Raw genomic sequence first — 23472 nt, 5'->3', positions numbered from 1 at the left:
GGGAGTTTTCTAAACTCATCATTCTCTAGAGTGTGTTTTTTCCCCCAGGATCTGCTATAGCAAAAGGATACAGGGCACTATTCAAAAACACATGGAGAATGTTGATAAGATCTCCCCTTTTATCTGCAGCTGTTAAAACCAGTAAACATCTGAAGTTGTCAGTGAACCACCAGCATAGGATGAAAACGTAAATAAAGGAAGCTGACTAATCACTGAAACAAGAAAAAACTTTCTGAAGCAAGGAAATAACACTGGATTTTTGTCCATGTAACTGAAACAGAATAAAGTACAAAACAACAATACACAAATAAAAAACCAGCTGCACCTCACTTGCAATCTTTCTTAGCCAAATCATTTTACTCAAACAAGGTGTAGAAAACTAACAAACAAGATAAACAGAAGCTTGGTGGAAGAGTCGCAGCATCATTAAAGAAGAAGTTTGCTTTCAGATTAGTGGTGATTTCCTTTAAGTCTGTTCAGTGTACCTTTTTGACAGTTGTGAAAACACCTTTAATTTGTGGGCATGAAAACAGATTAGAATGATGCTACTGTTTATAGAGCACATCTATAGATCTGAAACTGTAGATCTGAAACTGCTTCATACAGGTGGGTATGGAATTTTAAAGATTTCTTTGTCGTCTTTCCAGTGGCCTTATGCTGTTTGTGGTGGTGGGACAGTTCAAAGAGTGGGAAAATAGAACCATTCCCATTCAAATGACAGAATCCCCCAAATATGGCATCCTTGCAAAATACAACTGAAATGCAAGGAGTTAAAAAAGGTAGGAACTAAATTTCTGGGTAGCTGTATTATAGGCATATCCTATAACCCCCACTTGGTTAAGTTTATTAGGTTGTTTAGCTTTTACTTCATTTCAGGCAATTCCTCTTTATCCCTAGGAATCCAGTCCCCTTTTGCAGCAGGTATGTTGCTTGTCACCTGATATCTTTTATTCCAAGATGACATAATTTTGGTAGATCCCTTGTAACTAGAAAAAAAATGCAACAATATAGTGATATTAATGAGAACACTAAGATGTGCAACAGAGGGCATATGGGAGACAAAGGATTCTAAAAGCAGTCATGTGTTAATTAAACAATCATTAATGCTGTAAGAGTTACTTGGTAACAGGGTGTTTTACCTTTTTCTTTCTGTGTGTCTATCTTTCTTTCAACCTGGATACTCTTTGATGAGTTGTGCAATGCTGGCAGCTACTGTTCAAACCAATGCATTAATCAATTAAGTATTAATTGTAATTATATATTATATTATAAGAAAAATTGAAATGAAGTCATTTCAAAACAGAAAATTCAAATGTTTCATTCACTCAATTTTGCTGAAATCTACACATTTCCAAATGTAGATGAATAAGTATTTTCCAACAGAAAAATGTTCCATTGGAAAATTTCCAACCAGCTGCATCGCTCATATAGTTGAGAACAGAATGCAGATTTCCAGAGTCTTGTGCTTTATCCAACAGACCATGTTGGGTCCATACAGGAAAGCACCATTATTAGCAACCTGTGTTAACAGCCCACTCAATAACATTTCCAAATTTATTGAGTGTAGCGTGGCTGGAGGTCTTCTTCAAGGGCGTTGGAGTTTGCACGTTCACTTAAGTCCAAACAGATTTGAGCAAGACAATCATCTTCAGGGAAGTGAGAGCTTCTTTGATAATTGGGTAAGTCGGGTTTCACTGCCATCTATTCTGTGAGTCATTCATCATGACTGTCATGTGTTATCATCAGAAGCAATCCTGATATTTTAATAACATTATTATAATCTCCTAGGCACAATAGAGGCTGTATATCACATGCCCACTGCATGTTGTATCATGCAACCTTCATTTTAATAATGGGTCTGTAGAACCCATTAAAAAAGGAGAGTTAGAAATATCTGTTTCACTGAGGAACTCATTAATTGCTAAGGGCTGGGTTCATTCATTCAGCTGATGGTAAAATGGAAATATGTTAACCGCACTTTCTTGGTGACAGATTAGCTCAGCTAATAATATTGAATTGATCTTCTAAATGGTTCCCTAATCTATCCATCTATGTTTGCGTATTAACTCTGCATACCCCATTTTATATTAATTCAACACCCATTAATGCCTGGGACTGAAATGGTTAAAATACAAAAGCCTGTACTCCTCTTTCCCAACCCCATTACATTATTTTTCTGCATTTTGAAGAGCCACATATTCCTCCTTGTTTTAGGGTCATTCTTGGAAGCATAGTGAGGTGTGTTATGAAGGGGGTTTGCAATGGGATTATGATTCTATGGATTTATTATTATGGTGAAAGTGGAGCGATTAAATCAAGGTCAGCTGGATAACAAAGACCCTTTTATAGATGGGTATGTATGTTGTAAATAACATATCTGTAGGCCAGATCCTCAGCTAGTGTACATCAGTGTAGCTCCAGTTAAAATCCATAGTCCATGTTAAGTGCATTGTGATGGTGCTTTAGTCCATTCTCTGCTCTGAGTCATGTTATATACACAGTACTGTAGTGGCTGCTACAGAGCATACAGGTTTTCTTGGGCTGGAAACAATTACTTTATTAAGAATGGTTCCCGCGACAGTCATAGATAGGGTGACAAACTTTGCTTGCTGCTCAGCATGTAAGTATCCTTTCACCTAATCCTTGATTTCATCAGTGTGCATTTGCCCTTTATAACTTGGAACCAGTTCACTGCTTTGTCTTTCATTTGTTTCGGTATGTCCCAAGCAGCCACTCTATTTCTGTCAAAGCCAAATGCTTGGTATTCCCCCTAAGACCTGGTCAACTTCCAGGTTCTGTGAAAAGAAAAGAAAGCAATAACAAAGACCCAAACTGACAGAGATCTTTTTCCAGATGGACGTGGCCTTATGGGAATAAAGGTTTACTGATATGTGAAGTTTTACACACGCAGAACTATGTCAAAGGCATTTTCACTTCTCCTCCCCTCTGAACATTTCTCCAAAACATCACAAGCCACTTTCCTTTATAGACCCACAGGGGAAAATACCCTGCAATGCGTGTGTCAACAGGTGAAGTCTAAAAATTCCATTGGAAAGAGAGAGAGAGAGAGAGAAAAGGGTGTAGTGATTGTGGTGGCAGTGGAGCAAGAGCAGCTGCAAACAAGTTTGGAGGAAGTCAGTGGAGCCGTTTCCATCTGTTTCATATGCCGAAAAGTTTTTATAGGGCTTGGAACTCAAATACCACTTATATTTTGGGGAGTGAGCTATTATTGTATCTCTGATTTTAGACAGCACAGCAACAGTTACTCTGCCTCTGCCCTCCCCCGCCAAAAAAAACCTTCCGGATTATTTTTTTCTTTAGCAACAAAGAGAACTCTGCAAGGGGGGCTTAATATAGCCAAGGTGGAAAAGTTGTGAGATCTGTTATTCTCTGTGCCAGCAGCCCTGGAATGGCCTGTTCATTGTGAAAAGCAGAGCTTTTAGCCTTTCGCCCAAGGAAGCTGGGGGGTTTCCAGCTTGTGTGTGACATTATAATAGAGTAGTCCCTCTTCACAGCCAGCGAAGTTGGAGTCTAAAGCCATGTAAAGGGACAATAGCACAGCTGAACAGCCCCTGGCCCCTCAATCCCTGATTGTTAAGTGGGACTCCAATAGTGTTGCATGATCAGTACCTGTGTACTGCTGTGTCTGTGTGTAACCCCATAATGGGACTTTGTATGTACTATAGTTATTATCATTATTCTTTGTATTGCATTAGCGCCTTACAGCCCCAGGTCAGGGATTAGAACCCCATAGTGCTAAACCCTGGACAAACACCAAACAAAAGGACCATCCCTGTCCCCAAAGAGTTTACAATCTAAGCATAAGACAAGAGATAATGGGTGGAGACAGTCAGACGGGGAAGCACAAGGGAACATTTCTCACTATTGCATATGATTTCACACAATAGTTACATATTTAAGCTTGAGAGCAGTTGATCAGCTGACAGGATAACCTGACCATTTGACCTCTGCACAAAAAGGTCCTGGTTTTGAATATCCTCTTATTTTGATGTCAGACCACAGACCAAATGGCCAAAGTTCCCCCACTCAGTCCTTGATCCAACCAAGCACCTAAACACGTACAGAATTTTAAGCATGAGAGTCAATAAGTCAATGGCTTTATACATGGTCAATCATAGCCTCAGTTGGGGCCTAGCATTTTGAGTGGAAAATGCCTCATTGTGGCCCTATTTAAGCATGTACTTATGTCTCATTGAAGATCAGATAGAACTGAAGCAAGTGTTTAAATTCTTTTCCAATTTGCAACCTGTGTGTTGTGATGCTAGTGCCAGGGACTAGAGCTTTTTGGAAAACCAAGATTTTTCATGTGCAGTGCTGTTGTGGCAGTGTTGGTCTCAGGATATTAGAGAGAACGCAGGTGAGGTATATCATTTACTGGACCAACTTCAAGCTACACAGAGCTCTTCTTCAGGTCTGGGGAAAGTACTCAGAGTGTCACAGCTAAACACAAAGTGGAACGGATTGTTTAGCATAAGTAATTAGCATATATTCTAAGGGACTATTTAAATTGAAGTAGTCCATTAACAAAAAAGGGGGGTCAGTGGGTCATAGATTGTTGTAATAAGCCATCAACACAGTGTATTGATTAAGACCATGATTTTTAGTGTCTATCAAAGTTATGAATTTAAGTTCCCAGGCTTGTCTTTTGAAGGTGTTATGCAGGTCTCCTTTGAGAACGAGGACTGAGAGGTCAGACCTGGATGGTATGGTGTTTTTGTCTCTTACAGTTTTTTCTATGTGAGTTTGCTTGAGAGTGTCTGGTTTCACCCATACAGTTGTTGTTGGGGCATTTAGTGCACTGAATGAGGTACACAACACGTTGTGTAGGACCCATTGATCTTGACTCACACAGCAAAGTTAGTTTGCCACATGAACAATTTGAACCTGTTCTAGCAGGGACTAAAACTTTGGCCAGTGACATGTAATTGAAAAGACACAATGGTTGGGCTCCTTAGAGAAGGCTCCAGATCTACTGGCTATGCTCACATGACTTTCTGGTAAATTGAGACATGATGGAGAGTGAAGGAAGTGAGAGCGTAAAGAACCAACCATTTAAGAAGGAAGTGGCCTGTTTGCAAGAATATCAGTTTATTTCTTCCTTTGCAAACAGTCCCAGATTCAGCATATGAAAAGGTAACAGAGTCAGACCAAGGTGAGGCAGAGAAGAATCAAGAGGTTTAGACAAGGAAGATTCACTTATGACTGAGATTAAATTAAAGGCGAGTTTGTCTTTTTTCTTCTTTTTAGTAGTCTTCTGCTGTTGTTTATTATCCAAGAGTCAACAGTAGCAATTTTCCCAACCTGAAAGATGAAAACTGGCTGATCAGACATAATGAAATCTAATGTAGTGATTTGTTCCAACTCCTGCATCCATTGTTTGAGTGCCCGCGAAGCTTCACCATTCCTAAGCAAAACAGGAGCATACCAGCAAATCAGGTCTGAACAAATTATCTGAACCTTGAACCATTTGATAGGGTAGGATATATCATTCTGCTTAAGTGCCCTTCTTGGAACTAAACTTTATCCAACTGTTGGGGCGGGTGGGGTCTGCTCTTCATGGAAGGTTGTTTTTAAAGAAATCATTCAAATTGGGACACTTTAGCATTACATTCTTCAAAGCTAAATGTGGAAGTGGGAAGGCTAAACCATTAGAGGGGTGGGGGTTAATTTTTGCCATTAATTCCAACTTCTGTATTTCTTTGCAATGATTTTAAGTAGTACAGTTGTAAATGAAACAGGTGGAAATCATCTTGTGTTTGGGTTGTTTTCATGTGCTTGCCCCACTTCTTTGTTTTAGAAATCACAAGTCTGGAACAACAATTGTATCCAAGGGGTTTGAACAGACATGTGTGAATACATGTAACAATGTATGTGTAAGTGTGCCTTGGTTGCATTATTCCAGGACACAATTTTTTTTCCTTTCTGGCTTTTAAATGTAAGTGTTGAAAGGTCAGAAAACAAATAAAAATATGAATATGATCAACATTTCTCCTTTCCTGCTTCAAGGAACAAAACCCCAAGGGAAACAGTGGATGCTCCATCACGTAAGTCATTTTTAATCAGACTGGACAAAGCACAATAGAATATACTCTGGGATACAATCCAGAATCATTTTTGTGTCAATTAATAACTGTTTGTCTAGCTGTTGTCTTATATCTTTATGATGTAGCTAGCTGGTGGAGACTGTATCTTTTTGTTTTATACTCGTGTCAACAGAAAAGGGTAAATACAAAGCTCTAAACCAATGAAAATTTCTAAAGAATATCCATAAAATGATCACATTCATTTCCTCTGCCCAGGCTAAATATTGATTTGTGTGACAGAAAGGAGCGCAGAGTTCAAAATCATATCATTCTAAAATGGAAGAGTCTGTTAATGCCTGAAATTTAAGCTCCATAAACTATGAGCAGATACTGGAGCAAATCTTCCTTCCCAGTCATCTCACTGAAATCAATTGGACAGCACATGTTAGAAAAGTGGGTAGGATTTGGCCCATGGAAGAAATTGGTTAAAATTCTGAGGTAGGTTCAGTTCAAATTCTGATCTATTTAATGTAAACCAGTTGCATTCTAATGGGAGAATCCCTAGATATCACGATTGTGTGACAGGACAGGTTAATACAGAATTTTATAAAGTATCTCTTTCTAAATCATACATTTTTTTTACATGGCTGAGGTATATCCTTCAAAGATAAAAAGGCTTCCTGATGTCTCCCTTTATGCTGACATAACTCCAAGGCCTCTGTTGAATAAACTATGTTGATAAGTAACAGATATCATATGCAGTTCTGGATTCCCATTAAAAGGATGAGCCTGAATAAAAAATGCAGGTCCAAATACTCCAAAAATGTTTGCGTGTAAACAGGGTCATGCCAAAACTCTGGTTCCGATTGCCATTTAATGTTGTGAAAGTATGTTCTGAGTCCAGTTTGTGAAGTTCTAATCAAACTCTAAGTCCAATTCAGGATCTTCCCACTCCATACACACGGCTTTTCTCCTTACGGTCTGGAAGATCACTTTGCACAGATAAGCCAAAAGAGGAACTATACTGCATCTTGAGACCGGATATATTCCACTAGGAGCAGTGGTTCTCAACCTATTTACATTGTGGCTCACATATGCAGCTCTCCATGTGTTATGTGAGCTGCATCCACACGATATATATAATACCCATATGGCCCTGAGGATGTCACATGGGGCGCAGCTGTGTGTTGTTTGGGCCATGGGTTGAGAACCGTTGCACTACAGGTATGTACACACACACACACACACACACACACACACACAATTACTAGCCGGTACTTTTGCATATAAATTGATTGGACACTTCTGAGACAATTTTTTGAAAGATGAATCCATTGGAGAGTAACATACATTTCATTGCTAGTTTTTATAAGCAGTTGTGATCTTTATATATACATTATTTTATATTTAAACCCGAGTTATATTAAACATCCTTTGAGCCATCTGGATCTCCCAGCTATCTAGATGCATTTTAATTCTAATTCAGCATTTTCTGTTTTCCTTCCACAACACTGCAGGTTGCTTTCTGCAAGACAGCAGGTGTTACCTTCAGGACTTAGCTTGTTTTAGGCATACAGTTTAAGATGCTTTGAAATCAACATTCTTTGTTCCGCTTGTGCAAATGCTTTAACCCAATATAGTCTTAACAAAGAGGAATAGCATCCAGCCACACAATGCCATCCACAAATCATTTTCAAACTGCTTTGCATCCTCTAAATATGTTTGTCTTCATTTCCAAGGCTATTCCCAAGCTATTGCTTTCCCCTGAGTCCGATTAGATTCTATTCTTTGTATTTACTAACAGGAAGCAGCACAGGTCTGTCCTCACCCATTTCATTCAGACGCCTTCTTAATTATTGTTTTTTAAGGCTATTTGGCAAAATCCAAGTTCCTTGTTTCTTTCTTCCTCAGTGTGCAATTCTGTTTCCTTCTCGTTAAATCACCGAATACTGATACTTTCCTGGATGTTGTGGGAAAGGGTTCTGGTTGTCAACCAACTTCATTTAATCTCCATCCTGATTAGCAAACGGAAAAAAAAATAGGAAGCACGATTTACAGTTTGGTTCAAGCCACCTTGAATAGTGTCAGGAACTCAGCTGGCTCTGGACACAGTCTCCAACAACCCAATGAGCTCATGAGGGCCCATTAAACCCTTCCTGTGTGACTGTGCTCCCTGACTGGACAGAAGCGCCAACAGCTCCCTAATTAAGCCCGGTAGCAACAGCAGCACAGTGGGTGTGAAGCGCATTCAGCAGCCACAGCTGCACCAGACCAGCTTCCTGTCCGGCCATTGTCCACCCCTTGCCTGCTCCTCTCCAGCCCTTGTGCCTGCTAACCTCTGAACTCCTGGCTTGTCTCCTGACCATGTCTCCAATTCTGCCCTCTGATTCTGCTCCAGCCATTAGGCCAGACACCTGCTCCAACCACTAGATTGCACCACCTACACCTTGCTGTGTGATTCTTTCACTTCTGGGAGGAAATATCAGATGACTAAATGGTGACGGAGAAAAGAGTGTAAGAAGCTGGCTGGGATTTGAGATTTATTATATGTGCTTGTTTTACTGTTACCTTGTTGTCCCGATATGCATATATACATACATAAGAAAATGATATTAGATACCAGAGGGCCTTTAATCTAGCAGACAAAGATATAACGAAACCTAATGGCTGGAAACTAAAGCTAAAAAAACTGAAATCGGAAATAGTGTGTACATTTTTATCAGTGAAGGTAATGGACCATTAGTTCAATTTAACAAAGGAAGAGATAATTTCTCTGTTACTTGAAGTCTTTCAATCAAGATTGGATGACTTTCTAAAAATGATTCCCTAGTTCAATTACAAGTTTTTGTGTTTGATGGATGAATTACTGGGTGATGTTCTATGGACTGTGTTATGCATAGGCCTGGCAGAATGTGATGGTTTTTAAAAATAATTTCAGCAGATAATATTGGTGTTTATTTAAAAAAAAATTAAATTTCCATTGATCTCCATTTTTCACAGTTGTGCAAAATTATGGGTTTTAGAGATTGTTTATTTTTATCAATTTAAATTTTCACAAGTGTGGGGAATTATGGGATGATCAGACAATGCAGGGGGTAATTGTCAGGAAATAATTATTTCATGACAGTAGACTTTGAAATTCAAAAAGATAAAGATTTATACCATTAAAACACAAGTTATCAACCTCACATGTCAAAGTAAACAAAGTAAATATCCTTCAATCAAACCTCAATAAGTTCACAAGCAGATTTTACTTACTCTGCCTATCTGTAAATTTCAATTATTATCAATGGAAATACTTGTTTTGAGGGTTTGTGTGTGATAAAATAGATGTTTACTGACACTTACCAGTACAAATCTAATCCTTTCAAGCCTAGTCATGCAGGAAGTCATATGAGATGATCATAATGGTCCCTTCTGCTTTTATAATATATGAATCCACAGTAGCTGAAATCGTATACGTCTGTTTGTCTGACCTTCAACTTGCATCATACTTTTTTCCATTCTTAAACTACTAAAAGCACTTAATACTGAGTAGACTGAAATTATTTTAAACTCTGATGGACTTTCTTCTGCTGATTTTTCACAATCAGCTATTTCAGACCAAGAGAGGCCCAGGTCTGCCTCAGAAGCTGCAAGTCGGGATTAAAGGAATTCTGCACATCTTTGGAGGGTCCTAGGATACTCATTATTGCAGGCTGCTTATTATTTCGAATTGAGGTGTATTTCTGGAATTGTATAGCGGTCAGAGCTGTAAGACACTGGCACAAAGCATTAATCTCTTCCACTGGCAGTAAATTCACTAACAAATTATGAAAATGAAATTCCCTAAGAAGCAAGCAATAAAATAAGGCATCTCTATCAGGCGAAATGGACACTGAAAACAGTTCTTGAGCTTATAAGGACTCAAGTTAATTATTGTTATCTCTGTTAACAGTATTCATTATCAATAGGAATGAACATCTTATGGAGAACCATAAACGTTCTTGAAAGTTTATGTCTATAAAGCCCCATTATCTACCTCTCTTTGCAAGAGCTATAAATGCTTGTAGGCAATACAAACAAATTAGAAGCTTCCACTTTCTTTTTACTAAGATTAACAAGATGAAGAACAAAGTATATTTCAGATGTCCCTTATTTAAGCACTGTCCCACCAGTTGGATACTTTGAGGGTCCTATCATGTGAGTACACTTGACTTCCATTTATTTTCACAGGAGTTGAAGGCATTCAGCACTTCTCAGTTTAGGGACATTTAGTGTGTGAAATTCAGTGCTCTCATTGGTTGTATTTCAGTGGATGGAATATACTGATATCAAGCCATGAGGCAGGGGAATCTCTGTCCCCGTCTCTTCCCCCCCCTCCTACAATGGGTATCTCAAATTATTAGGTGAATAATTATTGAAAGACACCCTTCCCTAGGACCTCTGACTCAAGCATAATGGAAGCTGTATCAGCCACCTGATCTTGTTCACTGAAGCAGATGACCAACCAAACATTATTAACTATATTTAGTATTGTTCTGGCTCTTAGATTTTTTCACCACAAAGAGAAATATTAAGGCAGGTAATCTCTCTTTCCTGATCCACCCAAGCCAAAACAAACTGACAGAAAAAACCCCAACATTTTCCAACCCTTAAACATTAACTTGGCAGTTTTCGTTTACCTATCATTTGTATAACCTGCGGAGAGATGTGGACTGGATATGGTCATTGGAATGATTGCTGGCCAGAGTACAGCATCTGTTTCAAACTTATGCAGACTTTTCTGAAACTCATCAAAAGATAAATCACCATTAACGTGTCCTCCTTTTCTTTTTCCACTTGTATTTAATGCAGGTTTAGGGTTTATGAAAATGTCAAACAATTCCACAAATGGTGCTTGGCTAATTTAATTTTAAAAGTTGAAATGCACATTCTTTTGGTCTCCTAACTATTGACAGATAGATATGTCTATCATATGGGAAGAAATGCCATTTTGCACTGTTGCACACCAATCTTCCACAATCAACCAATGTCCACATCTCCACCCAGGTCAGACCCCAACAATAATTATATCGCATTACCATGTAGAACCAGAAAAAGACATTTTGATGACGACTAACATTCCATTCAGCTTCATTTTCATTCCTGCCAAGATCAAGGATATGGGAGTATAAAAATGAAAAAAAAAATGTTGATTTTAATAGGTACACAAAGTTTTTTAACTCTCAAAGTTTTGCTTTCTTTTTTTCTTGAGTTTTAGCCAGAGGTTTAGATACGTTTTTATTATACCCATATCAGTTCATGAATCCGTAGCCAGAATGACATTTCATGAGAACCACAGTGAAGCCTCATGCCAAAGCTATAAATGCCTAGTCAGTTCGCCATGACAAGGGGATTTTTCCTTGTTAACGTCATTGGCTAAGGAAAGTGTTTAGAACCGATCACACAGATAGAACTTGCAGGGGAAAGAAAAAAATACAATCCAGCATAAATTTTGTACAAGCACTTGCAAGTACATCTGTGCAAGATGTCTGCAAGATAAACCTGAAACTGTTATTGGGTACTTTAAGACTCAAAGCTTCAAAAGTCTTTTGGCTAAATCCCTGTCCATTTCTGAGTAAACCTGGGTCCACATATGATTTTTCAATGAAATCATGTGTAATTTAGTTGTAATTTAGTGTCCAGAAATGTGTCACTGGAACTGATAAAAATTCTATATTGTTTTTATAATTTTTTAAAATTAAAAAAAATACATTGTTCAAAGTATTTGACAGACAGTTTCACTTTTCCAAAACATTCTCCCTCCTTTTCCCTTTTTATTCCCTGCAAAGGAGAGAGAAACCCATTTTTTTTTTCCCAAGGGAAATTATCTTGATCAAAAACATTTCAATGAACAAATGCTGAACCCGCTCTATTTGTCACAGACCAGGCGAAAATCAAAGATTTCTGACTAAATCTCACCTTGAATTGTTGGGTCTGTTCAAAGATGAATTTTAAAGCAGGACCCTCGGGATAAAAATCGATGTGGACTGAAATTAAAACTAAAATGTTTGCACGAACCCCTGTAATACGATGATAGTGAAATTTGCCCGGCTCTTTTGCTGAGTTTACATTAGAGCTGTGCAAATAACTATATGTTTTGGTTTGGCTACCAACAAAAATCAATTAACCCCTCCTCATAAAAAACAAACAAAAAACAATTTTGGTTTGAACTGAAGCAAAACTTTTAATTTTGGTTTTGATTTTTTTTTGATACACTGAAGTAAAATAGATATTTTGACTTTAAAAAAAGATTGAAACATTTTGGCGAATTTGACACAGCTTCACACAATGTTTCAATTGACTTGAATCTGCATTTTGCAGTGAAAAAAATAGTTTTGAATATAAAATTTCCTCCAGCTATAGTTTACATATAGTTTAATACAGTGCAATGTGTTTTCACACTGTTTCAGTTACATAGTATCTTCGAGTGCTTTATAGTAAAAATAAAACAAGCGAAAGAGAAAAAGTGAATCAGTGTCTCATGGAGTCAGAGGGAGAGATGCAGAAGTTAAAGAGTGACTCAGAACCGTTTAATATCAAAGGAAGGTATCACAAGAGGACACAGTGATTGGAGAAGCATGTTGAATGCTGGCCAGCACATACCAGGTGTAGGTACCCAAGAGAGCAATTCTGAACTGGATTCAGAAGTGGAGAGGAAGCCAGCAATGGAGCTGGAGGATAGGAGACAACTGAAATAATTACAGTTCTCACCAGATATGCATGGCTTCAGTTACTCTTCTGAACTTTTGAATAGTACAAGCTGGGATCTCTAGCCCATCAAAGGAATCAATTTTACTGAACACACAAGTTAATAATTTCCTAGAAAGTGCAGTCAGATATGAATGATACAGTTTTGCTCAGTGATCTCTTTGCTGTGATATAAGCATTTTTGGACTGATCATTCAGAGATCTGATGCTTGCAGCTACTGTAATAAAAGGGCTGCTCTGTGCCTTGCATTTGATTATTTAGTCTCTGTTTTCTGCTGCCTTTGTGATAAGAATATGTATGCACTCAGCTTGTTTTTGGCATCCTTGATCTTTTGCCAGTACTTAAGTAGGATCCAGGTGGATTTGGCTATTCTCATGCTACCATTCATACAATGTAAAGTATGATGTGAAGTTAATGGAAAAATCAAGGTCAGAGTGGCAGAAACTTATGCCAAAAATTTAAAACCCACAGTTAGGCACAGGTAAGATCAACACTGAGCCACCTAAAATAAAAATGATCTAATTTGTAGAGGTAATGAGCACTTTATTATTCTTTATACTGTAGTAATAATCAAAATGTCCTCTGTGGCTTACAAACCCAGAGGAAAAAGCAGTTCCTTGCCCAAAGCTCAGGCAATCCAAAATGGGAAGAAAGTCAACGGCTATTGTCCTGAACCTCTGAAAAATAGGCTTCCCATTTAGGGGCCGGGTGTACTGCAGGCATAAATTGATAGATCTGGCAAGTAAGCTCATTTGAGGTGACAAAGACAGGTTCAGTAGAGGATGGTCTGCACTCCACTGTGGCGGAATTTCCTTACATACCACTATGTGGTTGGAAAGATGGAGGGAACTACCAAGGTCAGCCAGAACAGCCAGGCGTATTCATTGCGTCAGGGAGGAAATGGAGAAACATTTGGCAGAGGTATGACCATTGAGGAAATGTATAGGGTTAAGATAGTGATGTAAAAATCTTTTTTTATTCCTTGCATGTAAAAGCGTAGGTCTTGTAAAACCATGTGGACTCCTTGTGAATCAGCAAGAGCCTGGTTAGCCTGTGGGAGATGGAATCCATGCTTATAACCTTTGGGGTTAACATATGATTAATAGGAACAAATGTATCATTTCCCAGGCTTATTTTGGGTAGAGTTCAGACAGGCAGTGGAAGAGAAAGCACTAAAGTGGTGAGATGATAGCTAGCAAACTGGTAGCTGGAGTACAGGCTGGTCTACTCTGTACCTGCCAGTTGCAATTGCCTTTTTTGTTTTCTTGGTTTATCGTTCAGTCTTTACTTAAGCAAATTTCCCATTGAAATCAATGGAAGTTTTACCTGGGTCAAGACTGCAGAATTGGACCCTATGAACACAGATGACAAGCCACATGGAAGAGGCCCAGCAGTGGTGGAGGCCATGGCTATGCTTTGCTGCCTTTCGGAGACCCGAGGGGGTGGGAAGATGGTTTTCCATTGAAAGCTTCTCTGCAAAGCTCATTCAACTCAGGTTTTGTGCAAGGGGTGGGATTTGGGACTAAGTGTTTATAGTGCTTACCTTCACCTGATGTCATCATTCACCCTTTGTGACATCATCAGAATTTCCACAGCAAACCACTGTGATTTCACAATGGGTTCAGTTGTTAAATAAACAACAGGAGAAGACAAATTCTGAAGAAGGAAGACCTTTCATTTGATTCGCAGAGGCTCTGAGACTCCAAACCCCCCTCATGAACTTCATCTGAAGTGTGGGTGCTCAACACCCCTGGGAATCAAGCCTCCCTCCCACATTCAGCCAAAATGTCCTTATGAATAAAAATACATCCAGGGAGTGGAATAAAGAAAATATTATCTTTAAACAGAATTACTTATAAATAGAATGTTTCAAAAGTTTTCCATGAGGCATCAGTTGCCCTTTAACCCTTGATGTGTAGGCAATTTCCAAGCAGCCAGCCAACTAACGCCCAGGAGGTCAGATGTGTGTGTGTACACAGAGGAAGGAGAGATGAGGTAGAGCAAAACACTTCTTTGACAAGGTGTCACCAGACCTGAAGAGGAGCTCTGTGTGGCTCTAAAGCTTGCCTCTCTCACCCACAGAAGTTGGTCCAATAAAAGCTATTTCCTCACCCACCTTGTCTCTCAAGGTGTCCTACTGGCATTCTCCCACAATTCTCTTCAACAAAATAATCTATAATGTAAGTAATATTGTGGTGGATTTAGGATACAGTCCTGACCTTTTAAAATGCAGGAAAAAAAAGTCTTTTTCAGCAGGACTTAAACATCAGTCAATGGAGTTCATCATGCAGAAGAGGATGAATTATAAAGGGCTGAGGTTTGCTGGGGACTTTTATATCATTGCAGCTTATCAAGGAACACAATGATTTGGAAATGAAGAATAGAAATCCCTGGCCGGAGAGTACAGTCAGCACAGGTATCCCATGCTGGAGATCACACTGCATTTTTCCATCTAAGAGATAGTTTAATTGTGCAGTTGATCACAGAAAAAAAAAACGGTCGGATGTTGTGTGTATACCAGTCAGGTAGAGAAGAATGGCTTACGAAGAGGAATGGATCTGAACTATGCCAATGAATCCTAACTCTGGAGATATTTGGATTTGGACCTGGATCTACACTCTGTGATTCGGATCCATTTCTATATGATGGATGAATTGGAATTGGAAGGGCCTATACCTGCAGTCTCACTTATTGCATTTACACAGCAGTGTAGCTATTGACTTCTCTGGTGTTATTCCTGATTTACACCCATCCTTGTGTTGTAGGCCTAGGATCTCATCTGGTGTAAATTTGCACAGCACCACTGATTTCAGTGCAACTCTATTGACTAACACCAGCTAAAAATCTTGCCCCAGGTCTTTAGGGAAGTGAAACTACGACAGCTGCTATTTCTGAGCACTGTCACGAAGGCCAACGCCCTTTAATCTCCAGAGTCTCGGGGGATTTGCCTTCGATTGCTAGGAGGGGCCCAACTTTTCCCAAAGCTCATTTGTTTTCCCTTTCTTGCACAGGAATGCTGCGGGTGGCAAGCGCACGTCTTGTTTCATTTATTTCCTGGTGCTTTCTTTAAGAAGGCCCATCAATTCCCTCTCAGTCCAAAGGTGAGTCAAAGGGAAAGCGGCATTCACGACACTGAGGCACCCAAAACAGTTCATCAACACATGACAGCTTCAGAGACAACTTTAAAGAGGCCACAACGACTGCCGGAGGAGTGAGCCAAGAAGCCAGCTGCTGCTGGAAAAAATATCTTCTACCGCTTGGCATCTGGACTGAGTGAGTGCGATATCCCCTGATGCCAAGGAAGACTAGGTTTACAGGCTGCAAGAACGAAGCTAGAGGATTTTAAAAATGTGCCAGCTTATTTGCTCTGACTCAGTATCTAGAAATGAACACTCCCAGCCTGTATGTAGGTACAACAGGGGTTCAGCTTTTTTTTTTTTCTTTTAAAATGTGTGTGTGAGACTTTCTTATTCATAAATGCGAAGGGTGACAGAAATAGCAAGGTTGCAGCCAGACGCTGTGCCAATGTCACCCCATACAGCTGTGCCAGCATCTCTCCATCCTAATCGGTAGCGATAGGCTCAGTATTACAGCAAAATGCTTTCTTCAAGCCAAGTCTGCTCATTTTGGAGCTGGGCACAGCCAAACCTGAAACTATGTGAAAAACCTTTAATTCTGGCAAACCCACCTTTTTTGCACAAGCCATCTCCTGCAACTGTGGCTGGTGAACCCCCTGCCATTACTTCTCATGCTTGTTTGCAGTGTGGTTGGAGCTGAACGGCTTTGCCTGAAAGAACGTGAATTTGTCAAAAGCAGGATCTTTCATGGAAACCTGTCGGCTTTTGACAAAATTTGCTTCGGACAAAAATAAAAACAAAGATTTTGACAAAGTCAAAACATTCCATGTTGAGATTTTGGGAGTGGGGCATTTCAAATTTTTCATTTTGAAATGACTTTTTTGTTTAGAAATATCCTTTATTTTATAAAGTTATTTAAAATATTTTAAAGGTGCAAATCAGAATTAATCTTTATGATTTGATCAAAAGAAACTGACCCCAAACTAACTTCTTTTCACAATTTTATTTTGCGGAAAAATTCTGAATGCTTTTCCTTTTCAGCCCGTTGCAGAATGGGGAAGAAAACCATGGGATTCCCCATCAATCAGGAAATCCAGCTTCCACCCAGCTCTGCTCAGGAATATGAGTATTGGCTTTACGATCTAGCTGCTGATTTTCAAAGAACCTTGAAGGGATTAGTTGCCCTGGATTTCAGTGAGTCTTGGGTGCCAGATTCCCTGAAAATCCCACTCAGTGATGAACAAACCTCATGGAATTTGGAACCTTTAAAGGAAGCAAAGAGAATTAGGCTCCTGAATGCTCCTAACTCCTATTTCTACCTACATGCCTCCAGCTTTCATCCAGACCACACCACACGATCCATTGTCTACAGCCAAGCTCTACGATACAACCGCATTTGCTCCAACAGCTCAGACAGAGACAAACACCTACAAGATCTCTATCAAGCGTTCTTACAACTACAATACCCACCTGCTGAAGTGAAGAAACAGATTGACAGAGCCAGAAGAGTACCCAGAAGTCACCTACTACTGGACAGGTCCAACAAAGAAAATAACAGAACGCCACTAGCCATCTCCTTCAGCCCCCAACTAAAACCTCTCCAACGCATCATCAAGGATCTACAACCTATCCTGAAGGACGACCCATCACTCTCACAGATCTTGGGAGACAGGCCAGTCCTTGCTTACAGACAGCCCCCCAACCTGAAGCAAATACTCACTAGCAACCACACACCACACAACAAAAATACTAACCCAGGAACCTATCCTTGCAACAGAGCCCGTTGCCAACTGTGTCCACATATGTATTCAGGGGACACCATCATAGGGCCTAATCACATCAGCCACACTATCAGAGGCTCGTTCACCTGCACATGTACCAATGTGATATATGCCATCATGTGCCAGCAATGCCCCTCTGCCATGTACATTGGCCAAACTGGACCGTCTCTATGTAAAAGAATAAATGGACACAAATCAGACGTCAAGAATTATAACATTCAAAAACCAGTCGGAGAACACTTCAATCTCTCTGGTCACTCGATTCCAGACCTAAAAGTGGCAATTCTTCAACAAAAAGCCTTCAAAAACAGACTCCAAGGAGAGACTGCTGAATTGGAATTAATTTGCAAACTGGATACAATTAACTTAGGCTTGAATAAAGACTGGGAGTGGATGGGTCATTACACAAAGTAAAACTATTTCCCCTTGTTTATTTCCCCCCCCCCCACTGTTCCTCAGACATTCTTGTCAACTGCTGGAAATGGCCCACCTTGATTGTCACTACAAAAGGTTCCCCCCCCCCCTTGCTGGTAATAGCTCACCTTAAGTGATCGCTCTCATTACAGTGTGTATGGTAACACCCATTGTTTCATGTTCTCTATGTATATAAATCTCCCCACTGTATTTTCCACTGAATGCATCCGATGAAGTGAGCTGTAGCTCACGAAAGCTTATGCTCAAATAAATTTGTTAGTCTCTAAGGTGCCACAAGTACTCCTTTTCTAACTCCTATAGACTCTTTTGAAAATCTGCAGCAGATTGCTAGAGATAGCACCTCAGTCACTGAGATTTCTGCAGCACAGAGAGTGCTACCGGTTTAATTGGAATCAACCAACCTTTTACTGGTGAGGATTACTGACACTGGGTGGCAGTTGTTGGGCTAATGAAATAATTGGCTCAGTAAAGGGAACGGATCACTAATTGTGAGGAACAGTAAGTGAGGGTGAGAGCTCAGAGGTTGAGCTGGAGAGAAGAGAAAGTATGGGAAGTTCCTCCTGCGATATACCTCTGCTATGTTCTTCAATGTTTGGAAATTTAGGATTAAAGGTACAACTGGTGCAAAAGAAACTGTGTGTCCTTGAGTAGGAGACCACAAAAGGTGCTGCTCTCATGGTAGCTTGAGAAACAGCCACTGACAAAATGTGAGCCTAATTTCAGCTCTGAGAAGCAGCCACATGTTTGGATCCTTATGGAAACCTTTATCCAGACTATCTGAACCTTGAGGTAGTAGCATTTGTATTCCAACTCCTAGCACATTTCTACTGGTATCATTAATATGTGGCAAGAATGCAAGTACTTGGAAAATATGTTCACAGTCTCCGGCTGATTCTTACAAGATGGTGCTGTTGTAGGAAAAAGGATTAGCTGAGTTATAAGTGCACGGGGCTCAGCAGTCATTAAGAGCTACAACTGCTCCTAGCAAAAATACTTCTTGCAGCTGCACTCTGGAGAAATGTTTCACATTTTTTGGGTTGTTTGGTTTCTTTTGTAGCTGTCAATATGCTTTGGCAGCCGTGTCTCTCCACCTGCCATTTGGCAGGCATGACCCAAGGTAGGTGGGTGGATTGTGTTTTAGACTATTAGATCTGTCAGCCTTTGGGGGAAAGTTAGAGAGAGACTTCAAGTTCAATTTTAATGCCTGGGTAATGGCATTCACAGAAACACGGGGACTAATTATTCTGGCTAGGATCAGGCATAGTGCAAACTTTCCTTGACAGCTTTTGCTGCTAATGCCCCTGCAATGGCTTTCGGACACCCCTAAAATTCCAATCAGTGATCCTCCCATGTTGCTCTGCCAATGCTCATTCATCCAGATCTGCAACAGCCCCGGGTACTCCGCTCCTGGGAGTCACTTGAGCCAAGACTGCAACTTGTATGGTTTGTTCATGATGGGAACAAATAGCCACTAGAGAGTGTCACCAACATTCATTTTATCTTGTGACCCAAGGCAGGATATATACAAGATTCTCCGGCAGAAAAAGTCTAATACCATCACAACAACATAGTACCTAGCCTGCACTGCTGGTTTTTAGTGGAGGTGAGCTTTCTATCACAGAGATCTTTCTGTTACACCCCACTGAACGAAAGGAAATAAACTCTTTAAATCTATTAAAAGAGACCATTGTGATGATCTAGTCTAATCTTTTGAATAACATGGACCATTGAACTTAACACAGTAATTCCTGCATCGAGCCCATAACTTCGCGCTGAGCTTTCTTTGATGTGATTGCTCATAAAAAGTGAAGTTTAAGATTGAGTGTGGTCCAGATAATGGGGGAAACTCAGAATTCCTTTAATTCTGAGGAGTTTTAAGCCAGAAGGGATCATGAGATCATCTCACATGACCTCCATGTATCACAGGCCAATACATTTCACCCAGCTACTCCTGTACTGAGCCCAATAATTGGTTTAGCTAAAGCATCTCTTCCAGAAAGGCATCCAGTCTTGACGTGAAGACAAGAAGAGATTGAGAATCCACCATATCCCTTGGTGGCTTGTTCCAGAGGGTATCCCTTATAGCATCACAGTCTATGAAAGCTAATTCCTAGACAGAGAATCTAAATAAAGCACCCATCTTGTACAGAATGTGATAAAAAAAGGTAGAGTGATTAACACAGACTAGAACATGGTCAGGCCTCTATTTAATTATAATTTAGCCAAGTTATACACACGATCTTCGTCTTTCCTTATAAATCAAACCCTCTATAATCTTATCAGTGTTATTGCCTCTCCACTCGTACCCCTCTAATTTCTTGCCATCTGTCTGGTTTTAAGGTGCTCCACATTTCACTCAGTTGAGGTTTGTGCAGTCCCATGTTCTGTAGCGGGTCCTGCATTTCCTTCTCCTATAAGACACCACATTTAGAACCAAGGCCAACTGAGATAACTGGCTAATTTTATTCATAGAATTTTCTAATACAATCATCATACATACATCACATTGGTGATTTTTTTCTACTCAGCAGCTGCATTAAGCAAGTTAAGTATTAACAAATTCTACAGAAGGGGACACTGAGGCTAAGATGTTAAGTGCCAGTTTTTCAAAAGAGCTCATCCTGTTGTGTGCTGAAGTCTTTTTAAATATCTGGCCATAGATGTCACATTAGGAGCTACTGGATTCTGAGCACTTTTCAAAATATGCTTAGTTAGATGCCAAGGTGGGGGTGTGTTCTTTTGAAAATCTGGCTCCATTTGTGGGTGATGAGCCCTGGCAATCTGGCACCTTAGCAATTTGGAAGAGAATGGGATGGTGATGACGCTCTTCAGAATGCCACCAAGCTTCTCAGGTCACCTAATAAATGGAGAAACCCATCAAGTGGGTAAAGTATTGAGACAAATACTCATGTTCCTCAGTTCCATGTCAAGTGCACACTCACTCCCATTAAAGACACCTATTTCTTAGAGCTGTTCAAAAAATTGGGGACTTTTCCATAGAAAATTTTGACTTTTGGCCAAAACCCAAAATATTTCCATTAAACATAGTGTCATTGTGCTTCGTGGGAGCTGTAGTTCAAGTGCCTTATGCTTTCATTCTCTTCTGTGGGATGGGCTCTCTGGCTGGCCTATAAGAATGTGCATGAAAAACTTGTTCCCAACAACAGTTAAAGCTTTCAGTTCTTTAATTTTCTCATTCAAAAAGTGGACAAACATGGGTGTATTTTTTTTTACTAAAAGTTTAAGGCTGAGTTTGATTCTCATGAAAATGAGCAACAATCTGTACTGGCTCAAGGCAAGGATAGGGCAGGTAGGTGCTGAAAGAGCTACCCCTTCACAGCTCTGCAAATTCATCTCATTCCTTACACTACCATCAGCACTGATGTCCCTGTTATTTTAAGTCAGCGTTAACTCTCCCCTAAGCATAGACTGCTGACTGCGCTGATAAGTTATCTGTTTCTGCTGCTATTGAGTCAGTGATAAAACTCCCATTGGCTTCAAGTGAGAGCAAGGATTTGGCCCTGGATTTTGCTTTTTGTACTGTGGACAAAAATCCACTTGGAGCAAAATTAATGGTAATGGTTATCTATTATTAATAACAATATAGATAATCATATTTGTGTTAAGATAATATTATTAATTTTTACATAGCACTATTCTCCAGAACTGAAAGAATACAGGAGAGATTTTTAAAGGCATAAATGGGAATTAGGTGAATGAGAGTAGGGTATATAACTGCCATTTGTGTCTTTGAAAATCTTCCCCAGTAGACATTAATATACCTCCTGCACAAACCTATTGAGAATCCACCACGGAAACACTCTTCGCTACAGGTTTCTCCTCAGACCTGTTGCCTTTCACAGAGGCTGTACTCATTCCTTACTGCAAATGGAGTCTTGAGTGCACACAGAAAAGGATGGAATAAATGTTAGCCTCCTGACACCATCACAAGATACATACATTAACCTTATAACCACTGAACGCACCCATTGTGGTTATAAGAAAAAAGACCAGAAATTAAGATTTTGTAGACAAAGATTGATCAGATATAAAAGAAAATGTGTTTAGGGTTAACAAATACCTGGGTTATGTCACAACCTGCTCATGATGAGAGAAGTTTGTTTGTTTTTAAATGAAATCTTCTAAGCATGTGCCTTGCAGATGTGGAAATATTGTAAAAGGTATTTTCAATTCCCACTTGGCTATAAAAGCAAAGTTATTTGCAGTCAACTTTTTCCCTGTTTCCCTCTGATCTGGGGCAAAAACTTGCACAAATGCCCTCTTCTCCAGCCACGAAGGGCCCAAGAGCATAATAAACGTTCTTCCATTAAAGACTATAGTTGGCCTTCAGCACATATATAAAAGAAAAAGGAAGTCCATAACTTAATGACTAATGCTACTGCTGATTTGGGATTTATGATATCATGCTAGTTACAGTTATAGTCACAATAGAAGGGACTTATTTTTTTTTCCCAGAAACCAATCTCGGACACTCCTAGTCAGTCACATACAGGCTGGGGTCAAGACATTTGGGGACCTCATGCTGCTTTGCTTGTTTTCATTTAGCTAGTGCTTCATTGTGGGTGGCATATTTCCTTTTTTTCTTTTTTAAGTGTAGGAAAGAGTTATTTATGAGGGAGATAGGGAGAACAAATATGTTATATCAGGGTTGGTTTGGCCTGAGTAACACAGTGTACAGTCTGCATGTGAAAGGGATATTCAGTAGAGGATCTGATCAGATTTAACTATTTTTGGCCACAGGTGGCTGGATGGGGCAATACTGGTGCCAGACAGGATGGGGTTAAAATTTCCAAACAAAGTTATTTTGGTGCTCAACACCTGTGAATCAGATTTAATAAATAAATAAATAAATAAAAACGAAAACTAAAACCCTTCATATTAAGTTAAAGATCCTTATATCTCCTGATGGTTTAAAAATCCAAGGAGAAACACCAGCAGATTTTTACTCTTATGTTTAAAATTCCTGTAATGTTAGGGTGGGAAAAATCTGTGGAAATTTGGACAGAGATGGGATATCTTTTTCCCTTACAATGGTTTTAGCACAATCCAAATTTCCAGCCCAAACAACATTTTTTTTCCCCCTCTGTGCATTTTTCATCGTCCGGCGACAATTTGCCATGTGTTATTTCAATTAATCGTCAAACTATTTCCAGATCTCTGACCAGATCACTGTATATAAAAACACAACTTCTAGTCAATTTCCTTTTCTTTCCTTTCATTTATTTTCCAAGACAAGTGTTGTGGGGTGACCATCTGCTTCTTATTTCAAAGGCTTTTTTTTTTTTAAATACCTGATGTCCTGTGTCTCACGCGAAAGCTGAATTACAGATTGATAGGCAGGTGTCTTACTCCGATCTCTCTCTCTCTCATTCTAAACAGCA

General features: G+C 39.6%; 1 long non-coding RNA gene across 1 annotated transcript in view; it reads left to right on the top strand.

The window, feature by feature from the left end:
* Window positions 1-549: 549 nt before the first annotated feature.
* The window catches only part of LOC141998970 (uncharacterized), a 54929-nt gene continuing 32006 nt past the window's right edge, over window positions 550-23472 (top strand). The window contains exon 1 of the long non-coding RNA XR_012641932.1: window positions 550-606. This is a non-coding gene — a long non-coding RNA (uncharacterized LOC141998970). The remainder of the gene's footprint in view (window positions 607-23472) is intronic.

Source organism: Natator depressus, chromosome 14 (genome assembly GCF_965152275.1).
Source record: "Natator depressus isolate rNatDep1 chromosome 14, rNatDep2.hap1, whole genome shotgun sequence".
NCBI classification, from domain to species: Eukaryota; Metazoa; Chordata; order Testudines; family Cheloniidae; genus Natator; species Natator depressus.
The sequence above is the reverse complement of the archived record's forward strand: the minus strand, read 5'-3'. Positions and strand labels throughout refer to the sequence as shown.